This window comes from Armigeres subalbatus, chromosome 3 (assembly GCF_024139115.2).
Source record: "Armigeres subalbatus isolate Guangzhou_Male chromosome 3, GZ_Asu_2, whole genome shotgun sequence".
Lineage (NCBI taxonomy): Eukaryota > Metazoa > Arthropoda > Insecta > Diptera > Culicidae > Armigeres > Armigeres subalbatus.
The window spans coordinates 208,412,212-208,438,358 of NC_085141.1; the positions used below are offsets into that span (position 1 = coordinate 208,412,212).

Below are 26,147 nucleotides of genomic sequence, written 5' to 3' on the forward strand. Positions count from 1 at the left end.
ACTGCTATGGTCTCTTTTGAGGTTTTAACGGAAAACTTTGAATATTCCTAAATAATATACATGATTAACGGCTATGTTTTGTAATGTTTTATAGGAATTACTTACGATTTCAAGCATGAACTAACTAATTAATAGAAATCAAAATATAGTGTGGTTTATCCTTATGTCAACAATCGATTTCATTTATAGCCTGTATAATATGAGTTCATGTACATGTATTGTACCTACTATAGTACTGATCAACACAGCATCAACGAGTATCAATATACTTCGGTGCAAGCGTGGCGCGCCGGGTTGCCGGTATGGCAGTCGTAGCAACACTAATGCTAATTACTCTTCTAATAACCATTCGCCCTAATGACCCAGCACCGTTTGGCAAACGACATTCATGGTCGTATGAGTTCAGCCAAACAATATTTTCAGTCCTGTGACCCGTTCGGTCGAATGGCGTTGTCCTCCAAATGCCCAATTCTGCCAAATGGCCGTTTTAGCAAAATGATTTGTTCGGCCGAATGACCAGGTCGACCTAACGATATTTTCCGTGTCCCCTTTCTGCCAAATGACTTTTGGGACCATATGACCCGTTTGGCATAAAGACATTTTCGCCCGAATGACTCGGTCGGCCTTAAAGCTTGTTCAGCAAAATGTCATACTCGGCCATACGTTTTATTCTTCCGATCGAAAAATTCGATCAACTAGTTTTTGGTCTAACCATTTTAGCCAAACGTTCAATTTGATAAAATGGGATTCTACTAAACGGATTCTTTCGGCCTAACGACCCTTTCCTGGTCTGGAACATATCTTGGCTACCGGGTGACTGAAAAATTTCAGTTCAACCATTTCTAATCACTATTCAAATTAGTTTAGTGGAGCAAAAAGGGTCACTTAAAAAGGGTCATAGAGACATTTTCATCTCACCAACTCTAGTACTACTTTTTTCCTTGATTGATTAATGTCAAATGTAATTGTAAAATTGACTGCAAACGAGTAACTAATTTGAGCTCGATTAATCTGAAGATTGAATTTACGATTTGTACAATGAATTCGCTGTCAATAATCGATTATGAAATTTGCCATTGTGAAATGAAGGCCCAAATTTGGTGTGGGGCGCCCTACCGACCTATTTTACATGATAACATTCATCTACTCACCCAGTATTGAAAAATACTTTAAATCCAAAACCTCAAGCGCGATTCAAGTCATTCATTTATTTAAGTCGCGATTCAAGTCATGCGCGAGTCTAATCCCACCAGACTCATGGCCCAGAGGATCTCGCGATTTGCATCATTGCATGATTTTTACGAGATCTTCTTAGTTGAATGCATTGAATTAAATTTCTTCGCTTAAACAGTAGATAATATATCTATACGTAAACATACAAAACCCAGAATAATTCACCGTATTATAAAGTGAAACGAAAAAAGCACATAAGAAACGTCAAAATTGCACTTTTGGAAGATAGATTCAATGATTTCCATCATTTCACATTTATTTGCTTTCATTTGGGAAAAAATCTCAATTTTGATTTTTTTTTCCTGGGACCTGGAAAAATTGGTGAAAAAACATTTTTTTTTATAACGCCGCAATGGCCGATTGGGTCTTTTTTCAATAGCGAAAAATTAGAAAGAATTTCGCGTTGAATGCAGCCTGTTGCAAGCAAATCGGATAAGGCTAAGTACAAAAAAGCGTGTCTAACATTTTTTTGTACACACACACATAAATAAATACACACATACAGACATCACCTCAATTCGCCGAGCTGAGTCGATTGGTATATAATAAGCCTTCATCAAAAGTTCGGTTTTGGAGTAATCTTATAGCCTTTACGTACACGCTTCAATTGTGTTTTGACACCTTTTGGAGCGAAATAATTTTTCGATGAATGAGCAAAATGATCCGATTCTGTCGGAAAAACTCAAGCGCGTTGCTCTTCTTGGAGAATCGCAAGCGAGTTAGAAGAAGGGCGCGTCAACTGATTACAACTATTGCAGCTAAAAGTAATAGACGCGTAATAGACGTGTTTCGGTTGAAAAATCACTGGACCTCGGACACCGTGAAGAGTTTAAAATAATAGTAATAAATATTTAGAATATAATGTATTCAATAACTTTGCGAGACGATCATGATCAGGATCAAATTGTCGCTGTTCAAAAAACGCGTGAATAATACAAGGTACAGGCGGAGATCCCCCAGTGCCGGACACATAAGCCATTTGAAGAAAAACTCTCTAATTGTCCAGATTATGTTTACTTGTATATCATATACACAAAATATGATCATTGATGATTGATACAAACTATATTTGATAATTTGAACACGTTTTTGAACGATGTATTTTGATGATGAAGTTTGGTGAAATTTTTCACGGTTCAGAAAAGTGTCCCCGAGTACCGGACACAATTGCATCATGTTAAAATATGACCAAGTTCCTATTACATGAGTGAAGACATCATTTAGAATTGTGATATTTTTCACTTGCTTCAAGTTGTATATGTTAACAGGTGTTGGTAGAGCTTTTTTGTTTTTTTTAATAATAATAATTAAAAAGTACTGACTGCATAAATTTGCGGCGCACGCCTTCTGTTCGGGCCACGGACTCAGTTTGTATTTTGCATCGTTTGGGTAGATTCTCGAGTATGCCAACGTTCCGGTCACCATATCGAGTTTGCTTCCTTGGACCTTTCCACCGGGATGCCTGGAATTTTTGTGGAAACAAAGCCTTGAGAGATCACCGAAGATCTACTATAGTACGCCAAGAACTTCCTTTCTAATCACTTGATCCAAGTTCTACTCGGTAACTGAAAATCCAAATCAGTGAAGGAGGAAACCGGAGTTTCGTAGTCGCGGTCACGGTCATCAAGCATTCAAAAGGTACCTACAGGGGTTCGACAACAAGGTTGAGATAGGCAAAAAATTGTCGAAGTTCAAATCAGCATAACTTTGCGTAGAATGATCCGATTTTGATCAAACTGGAACCATCGGACGCGGAAACTCTTCTAGTATACTGGCCCTATGCGAAACCTCTGATTGGCCATTGGCCACCGGTGGTGTTACGGGTTTTCTGAGGGTGTGTTAAAAATGCATTTTTTCTGCTGCTTGTAATTTTATATGACGTTTGCTACCATAATGTTTTATGTTTTCCCCAGAAACTAGAACTAATATGCTGACCAATGCTGGCTGCAGATCGAAAATCCGTAAGGTATACGTAGAGATATGGCCATTTTCGTGAAAACGATACGGAATTGGCCATACGCCCTGAACAAATGTCACTTTCGCAGAACTTCCGGAACCTGTTACAAATTGGCCAAAGAGTCTTACAGTCCTCAAAATATATCTGTAATGAAGATCCTATATTCATCGTCTTGGGAAAACATGATTTTTGATACCCATATATGCATGGTCCAGATGGCGCCAAAACCGGCCCCTCCTGGAAAGCCCGTGGAACCTGCTATAAGGGACAGTGGACACTATCATTCTGGAAATGTTTCTGTAATCATCGTCTCGCAAATCCATGAAGTCAGATACTCATATTTGCATTATTCTGATCTGTTATCATTTCATCTTGCTCCCGGTACCGTTTTTACGGAAATGGCCGTATCTCTGTGTAGTTTAGATGGATTCTCGATCTACAGCCACCATTGGCCGGCATATTAGTTCTACACGGATAAAAATATGTTGTGATTTTAAATGTATTTTCATGCACATATTTGGAGCATGCAAATAAACGTAACATTCAATCGATCTCACTGTTATTTTATATTGAAATAAATTTAAACTGTGCTTGCTTGTAAAAGTCAATCAAATTAAATTGAATATCGAATGTATATTCGTTCGATAGAGCTAGTTGCAATTTTACACGTCGTTGAATTTTCAAAATTATTTGCTGTGTAGTTTTCGGAGAAAGCATAAAACATGATGAAAGTTAACGTCACATAAAATGACAAGCAGTGGAAAAAATGCATCTTGAACATACCCTTGAAATACCCGGAACATTTCCGGGGGCCAAGGACTAATCTCAGGTTTTGCAGGGGGACAGTAGTAGTGAAAAGTGTCCGCTTCAGATGGGCCTAGTTTTATCAAAATCGGATTATTATACGCAAAGTTATGCTGATTTGAATTTCGACTTATTTTTACCTATCTCAACCTTTTTGTCTAACCCCTGTATATCCTGATTTACGCGGATGACGTACTCCTAATACCAACTGGGAAGCTTCCCAAATCGACCTGGAGAACGATCCAATCTGCTGTCAACGATGTGGCCAAATAGGCTAAGTCTGTCGGCCATTAAATATCGGCAGAAAAATGCGTCGGAACACAAGTCTGCGATTCAAACACCTCCCTTCTTAGCCCAGTATCATCAATGGTACCATCATACCCCCCAGAATCCTGGGCATCCTACTAAATAGGGCCTTAATTTTGGCCTTAATCGCTTTCAGAGCGATTGTTCGACCATGATCAATATGCTCGAATCCATCTCCCACAATCCATTGGCCATACCGCCACCCTATGCAGCAAATTCATTTCTTATCTGGAGAGAACTACGGGTAGCGATAACTACAGCAGCCTATGTTCATCTTTGCAGGGTTGTTGTCCGGCATTAGTGCAACATGCCGTGCCCGTCGTATCCTTCCGGCTTTAGCTACTGGGTTCGCCGTAGAGTTGTGCTAGCTCATAATTCATTCTTCGCCGCCACACACCGTCTTCTTGCACACCGCCAAAGATGGTCCTAAGCACCGGTCTCTCCAAAACTACGAGTGCTTGAAAGTCCTACTCGAGCAATGTCCATGTTTTGTGTCCATAGTGGACTACCAGTCTTATCAGCGTCTTGTACATGACACATTTGGTGCGGTGGTGAATCATTTTTGACCGCAGTTTCTTATGGAGCCAGTACCCGAGCAAAAATGAATAGCTTATTGATAACAAATTCTATTATCCGGTTATCGGACATCTGATAACTGAATTTGTTATCATTTTGGCTGAATTAATAGCCAACATAACAAAAATGATAACAGAATTTTGCTCCTGAAATAACTAAATGAAAACAATTTAAGTTATCACTGATACCAAGTTGATAACACATTTTGTTATACATATTATTGACTCAAATAACTAATTTAGTTATCAATTAGTTATCACTCATCACTGTTTTATCGACCAAAATAGTTAAATCTTCTTTGCCGACTTCGTTACGCATTGAAAAAATGTTGGCATTCACTGGGGTTCGAACTCGAATCACGTGATTGTATTTATGGCGACGTCTCTGGGCACTCACCCAATTACGCTTTCTTGTGGAGCAAAAGAGAAGAGCACTACGCTACCTACAATCTTGTATTTACTGAAGACTATTTATAATCAAATCATGGTGCCATGACCATAACAGTTGGCTGGACATAGTGCAAAGTAGAATAACTTATTAATAACAAACTTTATTATAAAATTATATTGATACCTAGAATTGTTATCATTTTGGTTGAATTACCTTTTAACATAACAAAAATGAAAACCGAATTTAATTCAAAATAGCAAGTCGACAATCAATTAGGATAAATACAGTTCATCGTCCTTTATTGAACACTTTTTTCAGTTGTGACTAATTAAATAAATATATAAATACTAGGCAATCGTTGCCGATCTTCCTCAGGTTAGTTTTTTCACTTATTGTCAATCATTAGGTTGCTAGCAGTGCAACACTGTAAATCGATTTCAGTGCTAGGATTTATTCAAACAAAACCAAAATCTTGTATGTCGCAGTGAGTTACATGTTTTCTCAAGAGGCAGCTAACTCCAAACTTTGCGATAGTATTAATCATTGTCCAGCAATAGTATTCGTGGTATTTCTAGTATCCATGATATTCATCAAACAAAGATACGGTTGCAAGTTTGGTTGTTAAGGCATTTGTCTGTTAGCTTTTGAAACACAGTGCTCAGTTTTGGGAACATCTGATTTGTACTTTTTACAGATTCTAGAAAACTTTCAAACCGTATAACATATTTCTAATGCCAACAAACCAAAACGGGGGCCCAAAACTATTAATAATAGAAAAACTGAACAATCATTTTTTTTAAGAATTTAAATAAGACAGAAATCATGTGTTGCCTAAAATGGGGTGGACTGTATTGACTGTATTTCATGCTTTCCCAATCAGGACTCTTTGATCATTTCATCATAGATACGACGTAGTTTTTCGCTAATATTTTTAAGTATTTATGCATACTGTCGAAAGTTTGTGTTTTCATATGCATGTTAAAACTCTGCTGATCCCAAAAAGAATTAATCCATGAAAAATGTTGTTATTTGTAGACAACAGAAATCTCAACTCATTCTTATTTATATGCAGTGAAGGATCAGGAGTCGATGTTCTATGACTCAATATCGACTCATAAAAGCAAATTTTTCAACACTAAAAATTGTTTTATGGGTTACTATGATGTCAGTACACCTTCTTAATAATCTTCCATTCTACATCTCGATATTTCCATGAGTCGACCGACCCTTAACTATCGTGGAGGTTTGACTGCATATGACGATTTTGCTTGGATTCGTATTTTACGTTCAAACCTAAGTTCAAAACTGTCAATAGTTGAGCATATTGCAGCGCTGCACTTAGATCGACGTCAGTGCGATCATGATTGTTTTCTTCAAATCACACCAGATCGTTGCAATTTCTTGATTATCCGACAGTTAAATTCTTCGCTTCCCCATATATCTGAACACTGCGGATTTCAAGATGAATTATATTGCCGTTAGAGAAATTTATTGCCTCAAACAAATGCAAACTCATTTTATATATGGACGTTGTCCTGCAAAGTATAACCGCCTACTCAAGAGTATTCACCATTCCTGAATGAGCACATGCCCTTGGATCATATGTTTCGGGAGTTGCAAGTCCACGTTAAGTTTTAATTCAACTCCTACATCGTATGGTTCTCAGATACATATATACTTCATTATTCAACGACACCTGAAATGAAAGTAAAGTCAATAAGCATAGTAGAAAACAAATAAGAAAACTTGAACTCTTGCGCAAATTCCAGAAAATAAACGAATCTATAGATATCGTTGGTAACAGGAAATATCATCGTCTGCTTAGACGAACATTTCAGCTCAGTGTTAAGAAACAGTTCTTGTCACACTTTTTTAGCGTCCGCCATTATGGTGAGAACGGAAAGCTGGATAAACCTTAATCCTAATCTGTATGGTAAATCTGATTAAAGAAAGATTCGCAGTTTAATATGGTAGCCTCGTGTTAAACAAGTTGGGATGACCATTCACCATAAAATATGTCCATAGGGAAGTTGCTCCCACAAGTTAGTTTGTTTGAAAGAATAGAATGTTTAGTACGATATTTGAACGATGAGAAAATTTAAAGAAAATGACAAATTTGTATTGATAATAAAATTTGTTATTATTCAGTTATCAGTTAATCACATGATTGATAACTGAATATCAAAATGATAATAAGGATAACTTAGCATGTTATCAGTTTGATATCATTTCAGTTATCTGCCTTTGCTCGGGTAGTAGGCCCGACTTCCACAGACGATGGCCTTTGTATTTTACAACTAACATTATCATCAGTCTTAAGCAAATGTCCAAGGTAGACGAATTTCTCGACCACCTCGAAGGTATCCCCGTCTATCGTAACACTGCTTCCCAGGCGGGCCCTGTCGCGCAGGTACTTTGTCTTCGACGCATTCACTACCAGTCCAACTTTTGTTGCTTCACGTTTCTGGCGGGTGTACAGGTCTGCCACCTTTCAAAAATGTTCGGCCGACAATGTTCATGTCATCCGCGAAACAAATAAATTGACTGGATCTATTGAAAATCGTACCCCGGCTGCTACACCCGGCTCTCCGCATGACACATTCTAGCGCAATGTTGAACAACAGGCGCGAAAGTCCATCACCCTGTCGTAGTCTTCGACGCGATTCAAACGAACTGGAGTGTTCACCCGAAATCTTCACACAGTTTTGCACACCATCCACCGATGCTTTGATCACACCATCCACCGTTGCTCGTAAGCTTACTAGGGAAACTGTACTCGTCCATAATTTTCCATAGACATACGCGGTCTATACTGTCGTATTCCTCATTGAAATCAATGTACAGGTGGTGCATTGGGACCTGGTATGACCCGGCTTGATAACTTCTCACGAACTTATTCACTAATGGTGACAGACGACGAAAGATGATCTGGGATATCACCGTGTAGGTGGCATTAAGGATGGTGATCGCTCGAAAGATCTCACACTCCAGCTTGTTGCCTTTCTTGTAGATGGGGCATATGATCCCTTCCTTCCACTACTCCGGTAGCTGTTCAGTTTTCCAGATTCTGAATATCAGTTTGTGCAGGCAAGCTTTTCCAGGCCCATCTTGATAAGCTCAGCATTGATACCATCCTTACCAGCTGCTTTATTGGTTTTTAGCTGTTGGATGGCATCCTTAACTTCCCTCAAGATGGAAAATTGTTGACTTCCATCGTCCGCTGAACTGACGTATTCATCTCCTCCGCTGCCTTGACTTTCATTGACAGTACTCTCAGCGCCATTTAAATGTTTTTCGTAGTGCTGCCTTTCGATCACCACACGTTTGTCCATCAAGATATTTCCATCCTTATCTCTGCACATCTCGGCTCACGGCACGAAGCCTTTACGGGATGCGTTGAGCTTCTGATAGAACTTGCGTGTTTCTTGAGATCGGCACAACTGTTCCATCTGTTCGCACTCCGCTTCTTTTAGGCAGCGTTTCTTCTCCTGGAAAAGGTGGGTCTGCTGTCTTCGCTTCGTCTATAACGTTCCACGCTCTGCCGGTTACCTTGCTGCAGCGCGACCGCCCGCGCTGCGTCCTTCTCCTCCAGAATCTGTCTGCACTTTTCGTCGAACCAATCGTTGTTATCCGCTGCGTCGTTAACTGCAGCATATGTGGCCGAGCAAATGAGTGCAGGTTTGTTCGTGTTTTGTGTTAGACGTAGAACGATCGCGCGGTCATCGATATGTCCGGTTCTGCTGTGCGGGAGAAAAATAATAATAATAAAGTGAAACCAACAGGTTAGCGTAATGATGGTTTGGAAAACATGATAAGCTTTTATAGTAAAACTGTGAATTAAAAATAATGCTTTTTATCACTAAATACACGCCAGAATCAAAAGGATTAAATTTTGATTCAGGAAGTTTGAATACACTTCAGATATCATTTTTTTATTTCTTCCTTTATTTGGTAGGCATTCTGTGTCTCTTAACCGCTAATCTAACGAGATCTACTGTGGTATTCTGCTGTACAGAATCCACACACAGTCTGTTTTTAGATTTCCATTATTCATCATTGTTTGTCGTTGCTAATCCACCTCATCGTGAGTCCATTGTGTCGCATTTGTCCATGTTGTGCTTCCAATGATCGTTGCTTTGTTCGGTTGCCATTTATCCGGGTAACGTTGGAGGAATGCCTCCGAGAAGAACATGTTGTCAGTCGTCATCAGGCAGCCTGACGGTAAGGCGCGTACCCCAAACGCTACCGTATGGGCTTCGGATCCGGCGACTGACGAGGGTTTGGTGGAGAGGCTGGGAATCGAACCCATGACCATCCGCTTGTGAGGCGAACGTGTAGCCAACTACGCTACGGGTCCCCACCTCAGATATTATTATGCTATGTGGATGTAATCATGCGGGGTCTACTGTACACGAATATAGCTTCGGAATGCATGCGTTCTTGACATGGACTATAGGAGTAGCAATAGAGATATCACCTTCTAGCTCCCGGATCTAAGAATCTTGCAGTTATATTAAGAAAATAGTTGCACGAATATTCTATCCATAATGCCACTGCCAGACAGTGGGACTTAAATTGTAAAAACACACTAACACGGTCAAAATCCGAATCCGGCGTCGGTATCGCCTCTGATACCATCGAAGACGGCCCTGACCACTCCTACCAGCAAACATCCCTACATACATTACCACCATGTGGACCATCGGCCAATGCGGTATTCAGGGAAACGAGTACACGACTGCACAGGCAAACAATGGACGGAATAGCCAGTTCCTGAAATGAGAGAACCCGGCAGTTGACGCGAAGCATTGTGTGAAGAAGGAGGTATCAACAGCTTGAGGACTGAAGTTGTTCTGTCGGATGGTTAAAAACACCACCCTCCTGAGAAACGACCTGACGAACTGACGTGAGCAGGTTGTTTTTTCGAGACTCATCATGGAGTACACTAACACCACACACAATCTCGGAGGTGGTCAGTCCTACTCCACCTGTGAAGCATGCAATTGTGAGCTTTCGGTGATCCATATTTTTAACAATTGCCTTATTTTCAAGCTGCCGGAACTGCCAACGACATACAAAACTCGATAAGCACCCTGCGGAGCATCACGCTGGACGAGCGAAGGACATCTATCGACCTGGCTACTCAAAACTATTAAATCCTTGGACACTGATTTACAATCGACGAAACCGGAAAACGCAACGAAATAAGCATCTCTAATGGAACCAATCAACCCGGCTTAACAAAATGAAATTTTTAGTTTTTTAATTGTAATAAGATTTACAGCAGCGAAATCCTTTTAGTCCATCCCGGCTGGTCCCGGAGGGCCCCTAACATAATTTCATGCGCAACCGAATTTATCGTGAATATTGAGTTTGTAGAAGCTTAAGATCAAAGCGCCATTATATGTCGAATACTTACATAAAAATTAAAAATTAAACAATTTTTCAAGCTGTTCAAAATAGTTCAAATTCAAATAATATGGAAAATAACTAAATTTCACTAAATAATATATCATCTTTTATCGTAATTAACGTATTTTTTTCAATTACGTTTATTGATGTTCATCATTTTACCAACAAAAAATCTGGCGGTAAATAGCTCAAAAGCTTTCGTAACAACGTCAATAATTTTTCAAGACTATTGCTTTACCGTTTTAGAGTTGTTATAAAACTTTGTCATGATTACAAATCTCTGCAACAGATGGCCTACGGGTCTGTAACATGCAGCCCAGTGGTTAAGAAAGGAAACTTTTTTTCCTATGAACAATGTTGCCAGAATCTGTGGAAATGGAAGGAATATATAAGCTTCCGAAACGTGTACATTGAGAATTGATAGCTAACACCAAGCCCCATTCATTTGGTTCTCTACGCAATTTTGCAGGCTCCGGAGCTGCTGGGATCTCCGGTACGGAAGTCAAAATTGAACAGAGAGGGTCTGAGGGAGTTCATTCGTCCGACACACCAAATTCTTCATTTAGTGCAACTTGTGTAGAACAACTTTTATGAGAATTAAGGTAAACCGCTCACGAAAAAGCTCACCTCCAGTTTGAATAAATGAATGTATGAATGTGTGAAGAGCTATATTTAATATACTATGCCCAAAGATCAGATCTTGCTTGTTAACCTTAATTGGCGACCCAGGCTCATCATATTGATGAACACTATTTTTTTTATTAACTATTTTCATTGATCAATCACAATTGATTAAATCGCACTAATATTTATCCAAAAATAGAACGAATATTAGAATATGTGAATAGTAAAGTTTGCATTTTGCTTTTCTAGCTTATGAAAATCATTCTAAATATATATTTTTATTTTTCCTCTATTTCAGATTTCCATTGACCTGTCGCATTATTCAACTTGACTCATGCTTAGTGAATCGTAAATCTACAAAAACTCGTCTACTGCTCTGTAAAATCAACAACACGGCCAATGTCGTTTTTAATTACAGCAAAATCAAAGCAACTGTAAATAAGTTTGCAAAAAATACAAACCACATTGCTTCCCCAAGCTGAAAAAAAGTTTAACAAACGAACAAATTCATTCCGTCAGATCGTTAAAAAAATATACACAAGCAAAAACAGCCGTGGTGAATAATCTAAAAACCAGACCGTAAAAAAAACGAATTTGTCAACAGGCCATCAAATCAACCAGATTGAATGCAATAAAACAATAACTCCGGCAACGAGTCCTTTCTGTGCCATCATCTGGCGGCGAAATGAAACCGTTCCAACCCTTTCGCTTCGAATAGGCACCGCTTCGGTCGTTCCCGAGGGGGAAACCGTCTCTTCCGGCCATTACAATTTCTATGCAAACCAGCTGCGCCACGTCCGCTGGCGAACAGCGGAGGCTAGTCAGCGATGTCCAAGTGAGAAAGTGAGGAACGTTGCAGTGCAGTGGTATTCGAACATTGCCCCCGCCATCAACCGAGTGCTTCCAGAAGCTCAATTTGAAGGAATAAAAATAAAAGTGCTAGAAATTTAACGTCTTTGGCTCTTACGAATCTGCAGAAGGTGCGAGAAAACGTGCCACCGGTGTGACTTGTAAAGGAATGTAACAATAAAAGGCTTTCCATCGTAATTGCTAAATTGTTGTCGTCGTCTCCGTCGCTATCGCCGGGCTTCTCCAAGGGTGAGTCGGCGTTCCTCGTCGTGTAAATAAATGTTTCCGTTCGTCGGGCCATTGTTGCCGCAGAATTTCACCTCAACGCCGTTACAGTGCAAAGAAACCTGGGTCACCTATCGGCAGAAATAAAGACAAAAGAAGTCGCACAATACGAGCACAGGTCGTCGGCCGCGAAAGACGCCAAGGCATCCAAAAAATGAGCCAATAAAATAAAATTGAACGGTCTTGCTCTACCCGGAGAAGGGCATCAAGTCAACGCGCGCGCCAGGATCGCATACGTAGTGGAAATTACTGGCCATATAACGGAAAGGTAAGTTCCCATAAATGCAGGGGTTTTCGGGTTTTATGTCACATTTTGCAAAAAAAAATACCTAAAGAGAATTAAGCAAATGATAATTGATCACAAAAATTGTTTTTATTAAGAAATTTTAGCTTTTCAGTGCAGTTTGACAACTAAAAATGCAAAAACGGCACTGCTATTTTTATGCTGGCTTACGAGTCAAACCTCAGAGTCTCGTGGATGGCTTTATATGTTGAATTTAGAATGCATACTCTATTTAAGACGGAAATTTTGAGAATGTTTTGTTAGAAAATTTTGAGTTTGTTTGAATGAAAACTGGATACACGAACCGTTCGAAGACATTTCCAATCTGAAAACCCCTGCCGATGAAGAATGCCAGCAGCAAATTGCTGTGTGCTTAAGACTATAGTCAGCAAGAATTTCTGAGGTTTTCATTTTCATACATTGTTTTCGCCACGCGCTAGTTGGGGGCTGTGTGCGCAGCGGAGCGACGACGGTTTTCCCTGATAATGCTATCAGAAGGCGTTTCACAATTTGTTCTGCAAATTGTGGACGCAGTATGGCGAACATTGCACAGTTGGGAAAATAGCTTTGCGAGCTTTTCCGGGAAGGAGGCTCACAGATCAACGAGAATTCTCTTTTGTGTGTTTTTTGCTGTCCGTGAGTTTGTGAAGTATTTCTTTTCAAATTTGACCTGTGTTTGTCTACAGGTGTGCCTTGCATTTGAAACACATTAGGGTCACGGGTAGCGCGTAGTTGGCTACACGTTCGCCTTACAAGAGGATGGTCATGGGTTCGATTCCCAGCCCCTCCACCAAACCCTCGTCAGTCGCCAGATCCGCAGCCCATACGGTGGCGTTTTGGGGTACGCGCCTTACCGTCATGGCTGTCTGATGACGACTGGCAACTTGTTATTCTCGGAGGCATTCTTCCAACGTTACCTGGATAAATGGCAACCGAACAATGCAACGATCATTTGATACACGACATGCACAAACGGACACAATGGACTCACGGTGAGATGGACTGGCAACGACAACAATAAATGAGTATTGGAAAAATCTAAAAATAGAATTTGTGTGGATTCTGTACACAGAGTGCCTATCAAATAAATAAAGGAATAAAAAAATTTACATAAATTTTCCACGCTTTCGAAAATTTCTTTTACAATTATCGTTGATAAATACATAATTAAAAATCAATATTTATAGAAGCGTTGACTCTTCCTTGATCGAATGGTCCTAACGAACTGAAAATATATCAAGAAATGGCTGAGATATTGATGTTCCAAGGCATTCATATTTTCGTGATGCCCTTTGATTTCGCATAGATGACTTTGAACAGAAAACACAGACGTGGTCCTACGTCAAAACCAACTTGAGTGTTCCCAATAGTTTTAAATTTGGGAAAAATCTGGAGAAATGTGTCGGAAGAGCAACATATATGTTCTGGTCTTTGTTGGTATTTTTAAGGGCTAGCATGTATTAAAATGTTACCCGACTAGAAGGTCATATCTTTTTTTTTTTTTTTTTTTTTACTAATTTTATTTGCTAATTATCGAATACATGCATTCATCTCTTAGACTAGGTGTTCCGTGTTTTCTTAACACTATCATCCTTATTTGCTATGTTACTTTTTAGTTATTATTAATACATTCCAATTGCCTCTGGCAGTTAGAATTTTTCCTCTGGTTGAATTGAACCATGTAGGAATTACAATGTTTTCAACTTAAACTAAACTTAACCTATTTTATACTAAGGGTACAAGGAGTTAATCGTTGCAATAGAAGATTGCAACGATTTTTGTCTAAAATTGGAAATTATTTTGTTGGACATTTGTTGCAATGTCTCAATATTAGAAATTCTATGAAGTTCATTGGTACTATACCACGGAGGCAACTTCAGAATCATTTTCAAAATTTTATTTTGAATCCTCTGGAGTGCCTTTCTTTCTGGTATTGCAGCAACTAGCCTATATTGGCACAGCATACAACATGGCAGGTCTAAAAATTTGTTTGTAAATCAAAAGTTTGTTCTTAAGACAAAGTTTTGATTTTCTGTTTATAAGTGGATATAGGCACTTAATATATTTGTTACATTTGGCTTGAAGGCCTTCAATGTGATTTTTAAAAGTTAATTTTTGATCTAGCAGAAGTCCTAAATATTTAGCTTCGCTAGACCAATTAATTGGAACCCCATTCATAGTGACAATATGTCTGCTAGAAGGTTTCAAATAAGAAGCTCTCGGCTTATGTGGGAAAATTATAAGCTGAGTTTTGGAAGCATTCGGGGAAATTTTCCATTTTTGCAAGTAAGTGGAGAAAATATCCAAACTTTTTGCAATCTACTACAAATGACACGAAGGCTACGCCCTTTGGCTGAGAGACCTGTGTCATCTGCAAACAAAGATTTTGACACCCTGGTGGTAAATCAGGTAAGTCAGAAGTAAAATGATATACAATATGGGCCCCAGTATGCTGCCTTGGGGACACTAGCCCTTACAGGTAATCTATCAGATTTAGTATTCTGATAGTTTACCTGCAGTGAGCGATCTGATAAATAATTTTGGATCAGTTTAATGATGTACAGAGGAAAATTAAAATTCATCAATTTTACAATCAAACCTTCATGCCAAACACTGTCAAATGCTTTTTCTATATCAAGAAGAGCAACTCCAGTCGAATATCCTTCAGATTTGTTGAGCCGAATTAAGTTCGTAACTCTTAATAACTGATGGGTGGTTGAATGCCCATGGCGAAAACCAAATTGCTCATCAGCAAAAATAGAATTGTCATTAATATGAACCATCATTCTATTTAAAATAATCTTTTCAAACAGTTTGCTTATTGAAGAAAGCAAACTGATTGGGCGATAACTAGAAGCCTCGGCTGGATTTTTGTCCGGCTTCAAAATAGGAACAACTTTGGCGTTTTTCCATTTATCTGGGAAGTATGCCAATTGAAAACATTTGTTAAATAAATTAACCAAAAAGGATAAAGAGCTCTCAGGAAGTTTTTTGATAAGTATGTAGAAAATACCATCATCACCCGGGGCTTTCATATTTTTAAATTTTCTAGTAATAGATCTCACTTCATCCAAATTAGTTCCCAACGAAGGGTCAAAAACAATCTCTTGATTGAGAATGTCTTCGAAGCTCTGTGTAACCTGATCCTCAATTGGACTAGTAAGACCTAGACTAAAATTATGGGCACTCTCAAACTGCTGAGCAAGTTTTTGAGCCTTTTCGCCATTTGTTAATAAAATTTTATTTCCCTCTTCAAGCGCTGGAATTGGCTTTTGAGGTTTCTTAAGAATTTTCGTTAATTTCCAAAAGGGTTTCGAACTGGGATCCAACTTCGAGACATTATTCTCAAAGTTGGTATTTCTCAGAATAGCTAAACGTTTTTTAATTTCATTTTGCAAATCTCGCCAAATAACTTTCAACGCGGGATCGCGAGTTCTTTGGTATTGCCTTCGCCTCACATTTTTAAAACGGATCAGTAGCTGAAGATCGTCGTCAATAATAATGGAGTTGAATTTAATTTCACATTTAGGAATTGCAATGCCTCAATTAAATTTGTCAAAGATACGAGAGCATTATCAATATCACTTTTGGTATCAAGAGGAATATCAACATCAGAATTCCTATCGACATACGTTTTATATAAATCCCAATCAGCTCTATGATAATTAAAAGTAGAGCTGATTGGATTATAAATGGCTTCTTGTGAGATTTCAAATGTCACAGGAAGGTGATCAGAGTCAAAGTCAGCATGAGTTACCAATTGGCCACACAGCTGACTTGAATCCGTTAAAACCAAATCAATTGTCGAAGGATTTCGAGTGGATGAAAAACAAGTTGGGCCATTGGGATATTGAATAGTATAATATCCCGCAGAACAATATTCAAATAAAATTTTGCCGTTGGAATTGCTTTGAGCATTATTCCATGAACGGTGTTTGGCATTGAAGTCACCAATTACGAAGAATTTTGATTTGTTGCGAGTCAGAATTTGAAGATCAGCTTTCAACAAATTCTTTTGCTGCCCATTGCATTGAAAAGGCAAGTAGGCTGCAATAAAAGAGAATTGTCCAAAATTTGTTTCAACAGAAACTCCCAAGGTTTCGAAAACTTTGGTTTCAAACGAAGAATATAATTTATGTTTGATACGTCTATTAATGACAATGGCGACAATGGCTGATGAAGCAAGTGTGTAGGAGCCGGACAATATTAAATACTCATCCTACTTGGTTGACATTGTGTACAAAAATACATTTGAGAGAGTTAGTTCTGAAAATGTATTGCGAGAGATCGGCTGGTACCTGGTGCTGGGAATTTGGTTTCATCAGTACCCGCTAAGCTGCGGTGGACGACGGAGGTCCTTCGTAGCTTAGTAGGGAAAGCACCTGTCATGCGAACTGGGGTCGTGGGACCCCACCGAAGGGGCGGTTACCCTCCAATACCTTTTCCGAACTAAATCTATCACATGTTGTACATATGCATAATCAAGTTTCAGACATATTATTTAGTTCATTTTTATTAAAGTGAACTAAATAAAATTCTTGAGAAATACCCTTCTGGGAAGTACCAGAGCGAAATTTCTTTTTCATCTTAATTACTTGGACTGGTGAAAATCCAAGTAATTCAGAAATTTCAATTTTAATCTCATCCAGTGATTTGTCGTCACTAGGGAGACCTTTCAAAACGACTTTGAACAATCGCTCAGTTTTGTCGTCGTATGTGAAGAATTTATGGTGCTTCTCAGTTAAATACTGAAGAAGACGTTTGCGATCGTCAAAGGATCCCGGCAAAACGCGGCAGTCACCCTTCCTAGCAATCTGAAATGAAACCTTGATCCCCTGAAGGTTACTCAAAATCTCATTCCTAAAGCCAGAAAACTCGGCAACAGATACCACAATTGGCGGAATCCTTTGCTTTTTCGCATGAATCGAATCACCTGGGCTAGAGGTAGATTCGATTTGCTCAATATCATCATTAATCAAATCGAACTGATTGCTCAGTTCGATAGGAGAAAAAATATTTCCGACATTAGAGTTAGAAGGAATATCTGAATTCTCCAGCTTCCTTCTATTTTTTCCGCGCTTTGGCAGGACGGTCTTGAAACCTTGTTTCTTAGAAGGAAGTGGAGAATTCAAAGACTCCCCCTTCCTCTTGTTTTTATTAATACTCATTGCTGAGCGTGGAGACGTGACCTTCTAAGAGGTTTTTTCCCAGAACGGTGTCCCTGCAGGATTACCACCGCTTGTCGGAATTTTACTTCCGCAAACGGGTCCAACGTAAAACGAAGGCACGGGTCCTTGCAAAGATCGTAACGGGATCAGTGAGTACTTTTGCTCATATTGTGGCGCTCCTGGTGGACGGATTTGGAAGTTTTTGAGTACCACGATGGCAGTCAAGATGGCACCGGACCTTCCACGGATCAACTCCACACTTCCCGCACCCCTCTCCCATCAGCATTCGAATGCTTCGAACAGCATCGAACAAAAGTTTAATATTCAAATTACTAACCTGTTCACAGCATATTTGTTCACTTCCCGTGATAATGAACATGTTTATCCAAAGAGTCCTATGTATTTCGGCTCGAATAATATCATAAATTAGCAGTTTCGTGCCAATTTATTAGCCGTTCGCGATTTGGTGGGTTTATCACTGCACTTCACTTCTTCTCAAAGGGTTCTGAAAATATCAAGTTTTCACTCACTTCTCCGCACATGAACACCCTGAAATGTTGATGGAATGCAAATTAAACATCAATTTTCGAAATCAGTCACTTGTTTAAACCGAAAAATTAATATGAACTGCTATTTTTGCCCGAAAAAAACGATTAAAAACTGATCGCGGAGCGAATGTAAACAACAGCACCGGCTGCAGCAAACTAATAAACAGGGTGGTTAAAAAAATAATTTTGCTCCGTCACGCTCAGTCGATTATGACTTAAAATTTGGGTGTTATTCGATGGTTTGGGCTGGTTTGATTAGAGGCTTACCGTGCACAGGTCCAGGTTTGTATGACAGTTGATATGGCGAGGTTGAATTTAACATTATTCTGATTCTGGCACTCCGTCATTGGGCGATTGCGAGGGGGGAGACCATATGACTGAATGAAATATTCAAGAGCTTCAACTCCATAGACAATCCATATAGAATGGTACTCAACCCACCTTCACCTTAAACAGCGTCACTCCAGTGAAGTTTTCTCAAATGGTTGTGCTGTAGTAAGTTGGGTGCGAGTTTATTGAAAATAAATCGGTTCTTCTCAGTACCTCAATTTTATAGAAGAAATGATGGAGCCGAGACGATTTTTCATCAAAGTGCAAATCATAATTACAGCAGAAATTTGTTAATAAAGAGGCGAACTAGCCCAGGGCTGAAAACCTCTAAAATAAAGACACAAAAAAGAAATTTGATTTCGGCTGCAAAATCACAAGCGCTCATCGGACTATTGAGTGATTGCTGTCATTGGAAATAAATCGGTTCTTCGCATTATTGGAAATTTATCGATTCTTCTCAGGACCAACATTCTATACTAGGAAAGGTTAAGCCAGGACGAATTTAGTTCAAAGTGAAAACTAATCGATTGGCGACAGCAGAAAGTTGCCGTCCGTAGCAGAATCAAAAGCGCACGTCGGAGGGAGATGCTCATTCATTTATTTAGTCTACATCTATACAGATAACACTGAATCAACAATTTGACGCCACAATACACGGTTCGAGGCCGCATCTCTCCATCCTCGAATACGCCCCACGCTCGCCAAGTCGTTCTGCACCTGGTCTGCCCATCTCGCTCGCTGCGCTCCACGTCGTCTCGTACCTGCCGGATCGGAAGCGAACACCATCTTTGCAGGGTTGCTGTCCGGCATTCTTGCAACATGCCCTGCCCATCGTACCCTTCCGGCTTTAGCTACCTTCTGGATACTGGGTTCGCCGTAGAGCTGGGCGAGCTCATGGTTCATTCTTCGGAGGGAGATGCTACAAAAGTGTATTCACATGAATGACATTAGTGTCGGTAATGTGAAATTTTATTTCCAGATTTTGATTTGGTTTTGCTACTGCTAGTGTTTGGAAAGGCGCTTTGTGGAAAATGATTCGGTTCTTTTCAGAACTAAAATGTTATGGAAGACAAGGTTGAGCCGAGAAAATTTGTCTTCACAGTGCTAATTACAATTCATTTGTGATGACAGATGACGGTAGTAGAATCGTAAGCGTGCGTTAGAGGGGTAGACTGTAAAAAATTAGTCAGTAGTCCGAATGTTTCGAACGAATTGGCTCGCGTGCGGATAAGCAACTTTATTATAGTCAGAAATGTAAAGCCTCTAGCTCCGCCCTCCGCTCTAGCATATAATATTGATACTCATACCGATTAACAAAAAAGGCGGGATTAATACGCCTTCTTTATTGATTACAAGAAAGCTTCTCTACAGCGCGCGCGAGCCATTCCAGTTTGATCGAGCGACGTGATCGGATACGTTTTTGGCTCGTGCTCTCGCAAGTTTTCTTTATTCGGTCGTATTGGATTGTGGCGCACATTGTCGCGTGCGGTTTTCGGCCCCGGTATGGGTGACACGGCGACCAACTCGGTCGCGATCAGCGCATCGAAGCGTACCGCGAGTGACGATGAGGAAGCGGTCTGCAATGCAGCAAAGATCTACTATCGAATAACGCCTACTACGGCTTAAAGGCTGGCGATGCCGGTGACCCGCTGGCAAAGAAGAAGAACCGGAAGAAGACGATTGCCCAGCAGCAACACGACCAGCTTCCCGACCGTAAGGAACGGCCTCTTTAGATTTCGTGGTGCAGTATATAAAGAGGAAGGAATGGGAGTACTACACCCACGACATCCCCGGTACTAAACCTCTAAAGGTAGTGCTACGTGGTCTCGATGATATGGATGAGAAGAAGCTCGTTGAGCAGTTGAAGCGTTACGGACTGCAACCAATAGCGGTTCACATAATCGCGTGGCATGATAAAAGCCGCAGGTATCGTGACCAACTGTACCTCGTCCATCTCGAGCATCGATCCACCTCGCTCAAGGACCTGAAGGCGATTGAGATGGTCAACAGTACCATTATCGAGTGGACAAAATACAACGGTACCCGCAACTGCTTCATGGCTACCCGTTGCAATGAGTGTGGCAAAAACCACAGCACGGAGGAGTGTGACCGAATGGAGGAGTTGGACCTCAAGTGTGCCAACTGTGGGACAAAACATCGTATCACAACGAAGGACTGTCTCAAGCGCGTCGAGTACGTGGAGATCTGGAAGAGGGCTTTCACCAAAAATCAGCCTATGCGTCGAGCAGTTCCACCCCAGGGAGGAGGTGTGGCCATCGCACTGAAAAGCAACATCACTACCAAGTGATGTTACCAAGTCTCCAACTCAAGTTCATCGAGGCCATTGGGGTAGAAGTTACTACTTCCGTTGGCGCCCTCCGGAAAGACATCGCCAAACTAACGCGATTCCAAGGGCAGTACATCATCGCCGGCAATCTGAATGCAAGACATCAAGCCTGGGGAAACTCAAGGAGCAATGGGAACGGCATGATCTGGAGTAGCGATCTAGAAGAAGGCCATTACACCATCCTGAACATGGATAACCAAATATCGCACCCGGTCGTCTCAGGAACTGAGCTCCGATCACTATCCGGTGGTGGTCGAAATAGGCTCTTCGATCAACCGACAACAACTCTCCAGAAGGAACTATTATCGAGTGAAATGGTAGCGGTTCCAGCAGTGCGTCGACAACACCATCGGTTACAAGGTGCGTTCGGAGACGCCGGAAAGTATCGACCGCCAGCTGTGCGCCACCGAAGAGGCAATTTCGGTGGCCAGAGAGCAGCATGTCCCATGCATGTAAGGTAAGCAACACTCTAACCGTCGGCACTCTCACCAAAGATCTTATTCATCTTCGCAACGTAGTTCGCAGACAGTATCAATGTACTGGGCATGATCAAAATCATCAAAGCCAGAATGGTGGATCTTAGAAATAATGATTTTTCTAATAAAATCCGCGCTCTCCCAAATTGTGCTAAGCCGTTTTGGAAGTTGACAAAAAAATTGAAAACAAAGCCTCGGTCTATTCCACCCTTGATCCCGCTAGACAATAATGGCTCTAAGGATCGCTTGAAAACTACTGCTGAGATAGGTCGGCATTTCGTCAGCTCTCATAATCTTGGGCTAGACATCGTAAGTCCACATGAAGCTGCTGTTAGTGAGCATGCAAACAACATTCATCTTATTTCCAACGACTTCTCGGAGGAGTTGGAGATAACAGCTAATGAATTGTCCACCTATATCAAATCATCCAAAAATATGAAGGCCCCAGGTTTCGACAACATCTTCAACTTGGAGCTTAGGCATTTGAGTGTCCAGTTTTTCAATCAACTCGCGTTAATCTTCCACCAGTACCTTCGACTTAGTTACTTTCCAACGTCCTGGAAGTCAGCAAAAGGGATCCCCATCCGGAAACCTGGGAAAGACCCTTCCTCGCCCAAAATATATCGTCCCATTAGCCTTCTCTCAGCGTAATCCAAGCGGTTTAAGGTCACTCCTGACGGAATCCAAGCTTCAAAGTGCTCACGTTTTCGGGGGCACACCACTCGATACGGAAGCAACGCATAACTGTCATTTTTATTTTTTCGCGCATGCTGCGATGCAGCAAAACTAAAACAACAAAAATGACAGTTGTGCGCCGCCTCCGTATCGAGTGGTGTGCCCCCGAAAACGCGAGCACTTTGAAACTTGGATTCCTTCAGGAGTGACCTTAAAAGGCAAAATTTTGCCGGCTACTTGATTTTGCCAATTAAAACAACCCTAGCAACACAATTCATGTCGATTTGGTTGAGGTAACTCATATATAACTAAATTTGGTCGTATCTGAAACTCCAGCGAGTACAGGACAAATTCCTGCGGATGGTTTTGAGCACCCCTCCTAGGACTCCAAATTCTTAGGTCCATCGTCTGACAGAGATGAAAATACTCGACGAACGCTTTGAGGTGTAGAAAGAGAAGTACAGGGTCCGTTGCCAAACTTTGGAGCAACCCATGATTCGGGATTTGTTCCCACGCTAGGTTATCAAATTTTGTAAATAGTAGGCAAAACCTTGGACATAGTCCTTGCTGTAATGAGTTTAAATGAACTTCAATTGCCAGATCTGGAGTAAAGGTAAATAAAAACCCTGATTAATCCACCAAGCGGTGCTGGTGCCTTTCTCGTGCAAAAATACTAAAAAATATGAATGAGCATTTTGCAGCGTATTTTTGGACATGAACAATAGTATTTGACCATACATTTTGATCCCATAATCCGATCTGACCAATTTCCAATAGCAAACGAATGGAACGAGTGATTCGAAAATGCTAAGTTCCAAAAAATGTGTCTACAAAATTTGTACACATACACACGTATACAGACATAACCTTAGTTCGTCGAGCTGAGTCGATTGATACACGGAAGAAAAAAAGTACCCGAAATTGAGTATTTTTAAACTTACTTTTGAGTTATTTTTTCTCTTCTCTTTCATCCACTCTTTCTTTGTTATCAAAAACAAAAGAGCCAAACAATCCAACGACGCCAGTTCAATACGGGAAGCCATTTTTGAGTTTTATTACCTGAGGTCAAAATTGAGTGAATTAAACTTACATTTGGGTAAATAAATTTTCCGTTGGGTACTTTTTTAACATGGGATTAAAGGCAAACTACTTCGACCCTACTTACTCAATTTTGGCTTCCCGTACGGATGTTCGAGGTTGGGTGAATTAAACTCACTATTGGGTAGTTTATTTCTTCCGTGTATATAACACTATGTGTCTCCGGACCTCCTATCAAAAATTAGTTTTTGGAGTGAGCATATAGCCTTTCGTTACAACTTTGTTGTACGAGAAAGGCAAAACATGCGTAATGAAACAAACAAGCAGCTCACTTAAGACGAGTTATTTTATTCAAGTCATTTTATTATGCGTTATTTCATTCAAGTCATATGATCTTGGGTTACCGCAACCAGGTCGGCCCGCTTTATGTTGCAAGGGAAACTCTAGATCGGGTTCAGATTGCTATGGAATCGCATATAAATCCCAATAATTGATATACTCCTCCGTCTATCGCTAACAACATTACCGCAATCCATTCACTTCGATTCAGACGCAATCTGTCTTAATAATATTCCTTTTTTATTGCCTAAATTGCCTCAGTACGAATCGTGCAGCAGTCTCCGAAATGTCTTGCCTGCTAAAACAAAGCCCTTTCCAGTAAATCTCTTTTTTTATTTTGACGAGCCTATCCCAAGCGAATCTTCATTTCGGTGAGGGGTTGTGCAGTAAAATTTTATGTACGTAATTTTGTTTCGTTTTTACGTCCCTTCACTAGCAACTACTACCATCGCCATGTAAATAAACTTCGACCGCCCAGTTAAGTATTCGCCGAATAGGGTTCACCCGGAGGAGCCCGGCTTTAGCCAGGAAAAAAATGTGAAAGTCATTTCATAAAATTACAAGATGCACATAACACATACCGGCATAACAGCGGGAAAGCCGAGGCAGTAAAGCTGAAAATAAAAGCCAAAAAGCAACATTATACAAAAGCTGTTCCTCCCGGCTTCCCATCCCCGGGTACTAATGGCACACGAATGGAGCACCTAATCCCCCCGTCGTGTGGCTTAACGATCGGAACTTACGCTACACCTACGCTACTCTTCATCTTCGTTCGGTCGGACCCCGATTCCGGTCTCGCGTCCCGTCATTCGGAAAAGGGGATAGACTACCGATTTCGAGAAAGGACTAAATCGTATTTATTTGTGGCACGCATCAGTCGGCCCAATAACCAGCCACATCAAGCCGGGAATCTTTACCGCATACAGAGCATACACGTTTGCAGATGCTTCGATAGGGGGCACACAGTGTAGATTTATTTTATTCAACTGTAAATCCTGCTGTTACGGGTACAGAAAATTTACGGGATGGAAATTGGCTGGGCATAGCGTATATAAGGAAATCATTGAATTGATTAATTATGGTTGCACTTAATGAGCATTACGATGTAATTCTAGTGAAAATAGAAATCAAATTGCGTTATTCTAATAATTACCATGAGCTAATTAAACATGTATTGCATCATATCAGATACTAAACACTACCTAAACCACTATCTACGATAACATATCGAGGATCTCAGTTTATATCTTCCGCATCCGAGCACACCATTGAGCGTCAAGATTCTTAACTATTTCCCATCAGTTTTATGTTCCCAAAAATGAATGGTTTAAATCTCGTTCGGGGATTTCTATCGTTTTCAAATCCCATCTTTCCGATCGGAAAGAATCTTCTAAAGACCTTACTGAAAAGATATCAAAATAGCTGACAGCTTTCCCTTCCTCCTTCGTTTTATGAGCATTGATAGTGACGAGGGAATCGTGGGAAGGCGGAGGAAAAACAGAAGATCCTTTGATGGCTGGAGCTCCAATGGCATCAGTGTTCGACTTCCGAAGCCAGTAATTTAAGCCATTTGACCTTCGTTTAGACAGCACTCAAAACAGGTCACGTTTTATCACAACAAAATGCCGGATTTTTCCCATTCCCCACGCGGCGGTAAACTGCTCACGGTTCGGTTGGTGGAAATTGGTGGGACGGTCTGCATTAACACTTTGCTAGGTAGCTATTTTCGGAACAGCGGCACCAGCAGAGACAGCAATCACGCCCCACTGATGAGAAAAGCCGCCTGATGGGTGCTGAATAGAGATGAATACCCCTACTTGTGATTTATGGCCGTTGGAAATGGTGCGGCACGATGGACGGCTCAGGTGAGTGGTTGTTCCGTGAAATTGAATGAAGAAAAATGCTGCGGTGAAGGCTGTTCCTCGGGTGCTCTTTTCAAGCCGCCCACGCAACGATACAATTACAATTGCGATTCCTTTGTTGACACAGCTTTGGCGGAAAGTCTTTCAATAATTACCAACGGAAAGTAAATTGGTCATAATAGCAACACTCTGTATTATCCATTATTGTTCAGCACAAAAGGAAACAGGTTTTCACATTCAATGAGCCTGTTTGAATTTTTGATCCTCTCTGGGAAGTGAAGTGCTCTACCTATCAAGTCCTCGTACCAATTAGCAACTTAATTAGCTTGAAACAGACTACAAATTGTTGGGAAGATAACCCGAAGGAGGTATTAGGGGTTTGCCCAGCAGGAATCAAATTCTAATTAGTTCTGAAATCATTCGATTACTCTAATAGGAAATTATTTGTCAAACCAATCAACACGAAATGAACAACTATATTTATATCACATTGCCACGCGAGAAAACCCACAAATAATGGTTCACTTCACCGTGAACTGCAAAATTGTTTTTGTGTGGGAAATCTACTACAAAGGTCAAAGAGGAATGTGCGGTTAGCTTCTTGGTATTCGAGTGAATCTGTGCGCTATGAATTGGGGGCATTTT

At 40.5% G+C, this 26,147-nt stretch overlaps 1 protein-coding gene across 4 annotated transcripts in view; it reads left to right on the plus strand.

Moving 5' to 3' along the window:
- LOC134227861 (zwei Ig domain protein zig-8-like) overlaps window positions 1–26,147 on the plus strand; it is a 706,001-nt gene that overhangs the window by 163,809 nt on the left and 516,045 nt on the right. For all 4 annotated transcript variants that reach the window (XM_062709547.1, XM_062709550.1, XM_062709548.1 and 1 more), the window contains one exon: window positions 11,601–12,704. The gene's annotated coding sequence lies outside the window, so the exon portion shown is untranslated. The remainder of the gene's footprint in view (window positions 1–11,600; window positions 12,705–26,147) is intronic.